Here is an 8654-nt window from a genome sequence, read left to right as displayed (position 1 = left end):
GTGCCATTCGAAGGCAATGTTACTGTGCGGAGAAGCGATTAAGATCCTCGTAAAAACAGCATTGTGGATAAAGCAACCCGACGCAACCAAACGTGGTTGTGCAACAATACGTTGGTACACCCCATTCTGCACCCAGGCACAGATACATGTAGACACGAATGCTAAGACCCCCCCGCACAGACACGATCTAAAGTACAAGGAAAAAACAGGCTTGTTTAATGTGGTTACATGCCGTCTCAGGCCCAATTTTAATCTAAGATCCATGAAAACATATCACATAGCTATTGCATGCACAGTCGTGACCCCATGATAAGCAACAAACTTTTTGCACATTGCAAATTTTCTGGTGATTTATGCACTAAATTTGAGAATGAGATTTGGTTATTAGACGCCAAGACCATGATTAGTTAGAAAACAGAAAAAAAAGCGCAGCTTTTCACCAATAATTATGGAGTAATGAATGAATGAATTCTCAAACTTTATTCTTTTTCATATTGCTAACCACTGTGAAAGTTACTGACCTATACGTAACAATACAGGAAGAGAAGGTGCCTCTCGATCAATTGGGTACAACGTTCAGTTAGAGTGCTTTGATGAGTGTATGGCATTGTCAGTGATAGTAAACTCGAAATTCTGTAACTGATTGGCATATCATGGCGAACATGACTCCGAAAGATAATTTGTCCTATACGTGAAGCAGCCACAAATCAACTGTAACAGTTAACCATGCACGTGTAATCACTCCACGACAGCGTCAGATACACTAACAATGTCCGAAACTCAGTTGTCGCGTATTGATCAAACCAACTGGGAAAGTGTTTACTCATTCTTGGAAAACTGCATCGTTCGCTGGTAGTGTGCTTTATTTTTCATGCGATAGGCTAAACCAAGTAACTGATCAAATAATCTCTAATTTTCCTTTTCACAGATCTCGGATTCTTTCTACTACATATGTATAAAATAACCCTTGTTACTTGTAAGCGAACGATAACAAGAAGAAGCTGATTACTCTGCCAACACATGATCAGAACTCCCTGTCCGACGTTTACTGCGAGTGATATTATATGCATACCTTGACCGACTCTGAGCGAAGCCGAACTGAATTTTCATGTCGGGCCGAACTATGGCACAAACATCAGCCCCCCAATCATTTAAACAGCGCTAGGGGAAAAAATACCACCAAGTGATTCTTTTACTTTCACTCAGGTGATCATTGGTGCTTTTTCGCTCCTGTCTCGTTGCCCCCCCCCCTTCCCCCCGCTTCCCGTAGAATCACCCTCGACAGCGGTGCGTCGAAGCGAAGCCGCCAAGAGAAGCAACCGCCCCAGGACCCGAGAGCGTTTTTAACGCGGGCCCCGCGAGATTCCACCGTCCCCGCGGAATATCGCCGGCGTCGCGAAGCCGGGACAAATCCTCGAGATCCCCTGCAAAGTGCGAGGGCTCAGCGGACACGAAGCCCCCACCGTGGAGAGCGGATCACCAAAATGGGCCTCGTTGCTCCGGGGATGCTTCAAATGATGCCGCATCAACGACGCTCCTCCAGCTGGTTGGGCGAGAGCCATACGGGGAAAGCACCGTTCCCAAGGCTTTGTGCCTCTTTCCTCTGCACGTATAAAGGACATAAAGAGCATTTGTTGGCAGCACAGCTTTTGTAACTGGAGCATTTCCACAAAAGCTTCACTTTCTTCCTCCTTCTGTTCTTCCCTTTTCCAGGTGGGGAGTTGCAGGCTGGAGACACACTTTTTTCCAGTCGGCCTCTCTACCATTCATGACACTGAAGCCTTTTTTTTTAATTTCTCTCTCTCTCTCCTTCTGTAACACATGGGCTCGAATTGCGTTCCCGTCAGGGCCTTCAAAGCACGCATTTCAAAGTCAAGTCGCTAGCAGTACTTTTCTAAACGTCCAATGCTGCAACCTGGAAGTTGCAGGCAACTCCTGCATTTGAAGGAAAACGTCTCTTGAAGGACGGTTCGTAGTGCCCATGCCTCTGCACTGACAACGTCCAATTTTTCAAGCTACAATTAAACAAAGCGCCGGCTCTCAGAGTGATCGAACGTAAGCACAACTGAAAAGAACTAGTGGCGCAACTGTAAGAAAGCTGGAAAAAGTCAGCACAAAATGACACAAAGCATAATTAAAGTGCTGAAAACAACGCTGCGCGCACTATAACTTATTTTCCCTCACAACGACAGTTGTTCACTGGATTTTCTTCAACGCAGACGGCGACGCGGTTGAATAAATAAATTGTTAATTGTGAAGTTTTCAGCAGCTACATATAGGGTCTGAGAGACGCCGTAGTGGAGGGCTTCGGATTAATTTCGATCAGCTGGGGTTCTATCGCGTGCGTTGACGTCGCGCCGCAAACGGGCGAATTTTGCACTTCGTCTCCTACACGCGGCCGCCGCGGCCAGGTGTGAACCCGGGTCTTCCGGCTTAGTAGCCGAACGCTCTGATAATTGAGCCATCGCGGAAGGTCCAAATATTATAACCACGTTCACCTGCCACGGAGCAAAATAAAATGCCATCCAGATGGACTCGAATCAAAAGGAACATGCGCATGGGCCGATAAGTTGACACAGTCGAGGGTGCGCCATCTGTTATGTCGTCGGAGTTTTTTTCCCGGAGAGGGTGAAGCTATGGGAGAGGGGGATTGCCACTTCCATACGCCGCTGAGGAGAGCTAAAGGAAAATTTTATTTTCTTGTTTGGTTATCGGAGAGAAACATTCATCTATCTAGCCGAAATGAAGCGGCCCTATTGGCGATGTAGCTTTACACTGTACTGCACCGAATGCTTCCGAAGTGAGCGAGACCTTCCGCCCTTTCCCATGCTCCCAGACGCTTCAGAAACGTCGGCATCCGCTTCGACGCGGTCGTCACTTCCTCTCTCGCCGACGTGACGGGCGCTGAAGAAAGGCCGACGCAACGCAGCCACAGCAGCCGTCACGTCCCGATCGCCGCCATCAACCGGCACGGAGCGCCATGCCCAAGGGCTCTTCGGAACCGAGCACGCGGAGCCGTCTAGCGAAGCGGCCGGAAAGGAAGCGCTGTCGGGTCTCGAACGTGAGGCCCGTCATCACCAGCAACAATGCAGGGTGACCCTGCGACGTGCCTCCAGGCGCATTTCTTACGGTGCCAACCACCGCCGAAACGCGCCAAGTGCGCCCTGCACCCTTTCTGAGCCGCGCAGAAAGGAAAAAAAAAAGTGAGAACGAATATGACCCTCCGAGTCTCACGTCCGACGCTTAGGGCCTCGGCTCCCGTTGTGAGGGCGCATGGGGGGTGTCGTGTCTTAAAGAAGAGCATCGGAGGGAAGTCGTTGATGGAACAGTCAGCGAGCAAAGGTCACTTGGAGTCGAGACAGAATGCGAGTAGTGGAGCGGGATGCATTGACCAAAGGCAGATATGTAACTTGCGTTCAGAATATACAGCAGCCAGCAATACATCTTCATTTTCTTCTTGTGGCACATAGAGACACACTGGAGACCCGAAGCCAGGTTCATGGTCATGGTCTCCAGTTAATGTATTGAATTATCTGTGCCTTACAACGCAAAAAAATAGCTAGATATACTAAAGACTCCGTATTTTGCTATGCCCACATGAAAAATTCCTATTTTGTTCCCAGCGTCTGACAACAAAGTAACGATGAAACAGCTGGATAGTAATCACGTGATGTCTTGAGGGAGAGCATAAAGAAACGGCATATAGTATTTGGATTTAATGCGTTGTACGGTGTTACAGTTCCCCCAAGTGGCACCCGAGGAAACCTAATGAAGCATCAGTGTTCTGAGAAATTTCATATTTCACGTCACACTCCAGGTAAGGTGTGCACAAATTTTTGGAGACTGCCCACACTTGGGGCAAACCATAAATAAATGGGCTCACAAAAAGAGGCACTTCTAAAAAATTCTCGATCATTTAGTTATGCTATAGTCCTAGATGAAACGCGCACAAATGTACTGTGAAACATTCTACGCATAAAAACTGGAGTCAAGAGCCTTACGAATGCCGGAATCGAAGCAAGCCGTATCTACAGCTAGCCTTGGGTGAGTGTGCTTCATTCCCATTCCATTCCTCTATAAACTGCACCCCTCAGAATCGTACCCCATCACCCTCCTTACGTCCATCCAGCTGCCATTTCTCTGTCTTCAGCTGTATCCGCGCTCACTGCAGTTATAACATCGCGACCACCGAAAACACGAACCTTCGCTAAAGACGCATGAGCCACCACGCAAATACACGACAGGATTCCGAGCCTAATTTATTGAGCGCAAGGCAGCGTCCGATACGACTTTCAAGCCCCCCTCCCCTCCCCCCATCTTCGCCTAACACCCTACACTGAAGTGAGGGTTCGAGAGAAAAATTCGATAAACCGAATAATGAAAGCGCCGTCCGCACAAAGTCTCAGCGTATGAATACCAGAAAGAAAGAAAAAGAAAAAAAAATGAAAAGAGCATATGCGTCAGCCGTGGTCCAATATAGTGCCAAGAGAGAACAAACCAACAAAGCCTACGTAGAAAATGATACCGAGAAGGACTTCGAAATAGCGCTGTTGTTTCAGAGGCGCGGCGGCTCCCACCAAAAGCGGCGCTGCGGGCAAGGTTTGCTCAGCGCCAACGACGCGCAGGATTAGCCGCGTGAGGAGGATGGGGTGGAGGGGGTGTGGAGTGCGCTTTGCCTAACTATGCGACTCGCGCACGGGTTCCAGTGAACCACACAAGCCACGCTGCTGCCCAAAGCAGTGGTGTGCGCCCCTTGCTTGCGCCGGCTTTTCAGAGAGAGAGAGAGAAAGCGAAGGGGAGTGTATACGTGTTTGTAGTACGTCTGGCGAGGGCAGCGATTTTCGAAAGGCGCGCGCGCCATTGCACTTGCGTAACGAGTGCCGCAGAATGTCAATCACAGCCTGCTTACACTACGGATCGTCCCTGCGCAAACCGAGCCCTCCGGACAGCGGAGGAGGCCGGGATACGTTTGTGCTGACGCTCCCTTCTCTCGCGGGCCTTCTTCCCCTCTGCTCTGCGACGAGTGTGTCGCCGTTGTTGTTTTAAGGCGACGCGGTCGGGGGCGCCCGAACTCAGACGCCGTCGCGCACACACAATCCGCGGATATGCTTTTCCAGCCGCGGGTGGTGTATACGCTGGCGTCAATCAGGGGCGCCTGCTGGCCAATATAGCGCGTTGGGTGAAAGCGCGAGACCAAGATACGTCGCCTTCTGAAAGCCCCGACAAGGCGTCGCGTCTTATTATACAGGGCGGGTTTTCGGCTCGTGAGCGATCTAGCTTGTATTTAGTGGTCGAAAAATTGCGTCATGAAGGAGTTACGCAATCCCCCCTCCCCTCCCCCCCACCCCAGCCTCAGAAAAAAAAAACAGCCAGCGAGACTATCTTGGAGCTAGAAAAGGGTGGTCATTATATTTATTAAATATTTAAACACAGATTTATCACTGCTGGAGCTGCGCAGATAGACAACGTTTAGCCCAGCTGTGAGCCGAAACTTGGAATTATTAATGCTGAGAACACTTACTAAACATGTCACTTGAAGGCTTAAAAAATTTTCGGTTCCTTTCCATGTTCTGCAAAAGAACAGCGGCGAAAGCCGAGACGCTATAAGCTCTGCTGCGCTTACACACAATAATACTGGCAGAACATAACCCTTTGCACTATTAAAAGTATGTACTACCACACAGCACATAGAATAGGCTCACGATAACCAAAGTGTAGCCCCAAATTTTAAAAGTCAACATTGCAAAAGCCCATTCCAAATCCCAAGTCCTACAATGTGCGATTGTCAGTGTTTTGTGTAAGCGTTCTACGTCTGCAGCCCAGACTATAACCGAATACAACTTAAGTCTGCAATGAAGCTCCACCCGCATTCAGGAACGCCGCACGGAATTTCCACCACGGCGAAAAGTAGTCCGTTGTGAAGACTTCTTGTTACCCAAAGAAGAAGCGAATCACAAGAAAAAAAATATTAATAAGCTCTAGAAATTTGATACTTGGCTTCTTTAATATAGTCAACCATTAAAATGTTTATTTCTTTACTGTCGCAATTAGCCAGTGCAGTAATACAGTATGCCGAGGACCATGGCTCAGTGTTAAGTACTCTTTTAACGCGACAGCGTTAAGGAGCTCGTGTCGCTGAAAAGCTGGTGTAGTCGGCGTCTTTGACCGTGAGCGAACAATGGCGCATCTCGGTGGACACCTGAACCGCGCCGTAAGGGAAGGGATTTTCCTTCCAGCGAGAATAGTGACAGGCGTCATTTCCTTTCCTTAAAACCAATTTTCACTTCAATTTTCTTCCCTTACGGCCCGGTTCGGGTGTCCACGGAGATATGTGCGACAGGCGTCCTTTCCTTAAATTGTCCAACGGGCCACGCGTCGCGCCGAACGGGCGTTGGCGTTCCGTGGACTCCTTTGCAGCACTGCAACACGCTGTCGCGTCTCACTTTTAAAGACGAAGCTTAAGCGTCCTCCAAATTTGTATATGGCAGCGTCTTCTACATCGGTCAGCTGCTCAGCACGAGGACGCCGGATCCAATCCTCGCCAGGGCGACCACGCTGCGATAAAGCCGAAATGCAAAACAAGCCCCTGTTTCTGTGCTGTGTAAGTGCACGTTAAAAAACGCGAGGTGGTCGAAATAAATCCGACGCCCTCCACTACGGCGCCACTTTCTCTCTTCCCTTCTTTCGCTGCTTCCTTCATCTCTTCCCTCATGTCGCGGTAGATGGGCCGAGTAAAGATAGTGTGAGACAGCTACTGCACCTTTCCTTTTCTTATAACCAATTCTGTTGGTTTCCCTCTTCACGTCTTTAATAATATAATTGGTTTTTGGGGAAAGGAAATGGCGCAGTATCTGTCTCATATATTAGCGGACACCTGAACCGCGCCGTAAGGAAAGAAATAAAGGAGGGAGTGAAAGGAAAGAAGAAAGAGGTGCCGTAGTGGAGGGCTCCAGAATAATTTCGACCACCTGGGGACCTTTAACATGCACTGACATCACACAGCACACGGGCGCCTTAGCGTTTTGCCTCAATAAAAACGCAGCCGCCGCGGTCGGGCTCGAAACCGGGAACTCCGGATCAGTAGCCGAGCGCCCCTAACCACTGAGCCGCCGCGGCGGGTATTCACGTCTTTGCCTTTACCGAGTCCGGGATAAAGTCACACGAACATACGCGCGCCCAATGATTTCTTCGCCAATAACGACTATCGCCATATTATAGGCGTAAGACGCAACTCAGATGTCGACACGTAGGACCTCCTGAATAACAAAGGGGTGAGTTAGGTGATTCGTTTAAGCAACTTCCTCACAAACAACTGCTCCTTGAAAAATCATGCATGTAAGCAAAGGAATCGAAGCACTAATGAACAGTGAGGTTCAGAGAAGGGTCAGCACAGAATCGTATCATTTTTACATGGAATTAAATGAATACAAATCGTGAACGACAATCCATGGCGATAAAAATAATTATAAAGATTCCTCGCCCAACTTGCGAAGTCTCCTCCGCAACCTACAACACTAAGGCGAAAGAGGTCAAGGAGAAAAGTAAATAAATAAAGAAGGAACCAAAAGGAGAGAGAGAGAGAAAAAAACATTTATTGAAATCTCAATGAGATTAGCGGTGGGCCGTCGTCTTCATTGTTGACGTCTGGCCTCTTCGCAAGGTCGGGCCCCTATTCCAGGGGAAAACCGTTGTGAAATAAAAAAAAAGAGAAAGTAGAAAGTTCACTCAGATCAGATCTCTTCGCAAGAACGGGTTGAAGTTTCTGACAAGTCCTGAAATTACGTTGACCCCGGTTGTGGATTTCGTTGTTGCAACTGTTACTGCTGACGTTGTCGGCATGTAACTTCCGCGTTTTGTTGCTTGTAACACATTTGTATAAACTGCATACTTTTTCTCTCTTCCTTAAAGCCAGGCTTATATAACTCTTTTATACAAAAGAACTCATTTCTTAGCGTTTTAGGCACATAAAACCGAGCGCAGTGAAAAAGCTAAACGCGGGAAACTTGCAACAGATTGAGCGCAGCGCAACCTACGACCTTGTTCCCATAAATGAGACGTGAATGAGCTTCGTAGTGGGCTAGAAATATCAATACTTCAGAAATTTAAGAAAAATATATCCTCCTCGCCTCGGCTTGCACGTAACAGAAATAAATGAAGAGGACCTAAGTGAAACGAGGAAACTGGGAAAGAGCAGAGAAAAAAAGAAATCTCATGATCATTTGCATTACTGTCCCATGAAAAGCGGCTTCTCTTTAGTAAACTTTGTTGACAACATGTCATGATCCTGTGTTCCATCCTGCCTCTTCGAGTGGCTTCTCTTGGTTGAACGGCACTGCCTCCCGTCTCCGCAATAGCAAAGGTAGGCACGAAACGTAACACGTGTAGGAGTGGGACAGCCGAGAAATTATGGTCTGGAGCAGCTCTGGAGCAGAAAATTCGGTTCTGGAGCAGCCACGGAGCAGATATACAATCGGCCTGCAGCGGTGGCCAAGTGGTTGAGCATCCGCCTCGCATGCGGGAGGTGCGGAGTTCGATCCCCAGTGCCGCCTGGTACCCCACCGGTGGTACAATAAATACAAGCTTTCCCCTGGCTTGGTACTCGGCTTGTAAGGGGGTGAAACGCTTGGAAACTAGGTCTTTGACTTGAGTAATCA

Source organism: Amblyomma americanum, chromosome 3 (genome assembly GCF_052857255.1).
Source record: "Amblyomma americanum isolate KBUSLIRL-KWMA chromosome 3, ASM5285725v1, whole genome shotgun sequence".
In the NCBI taxonomy this organism is placed as follows: domain Eukaryota; kingdom Metazoa; phylum Arthropoda; class Arachnida; order Ixodida; family Ixodidae; genus Amblyomma; species Amblyomma americanum.
This window is presented reverse-complemented; position numbering follows the sequence as displayed.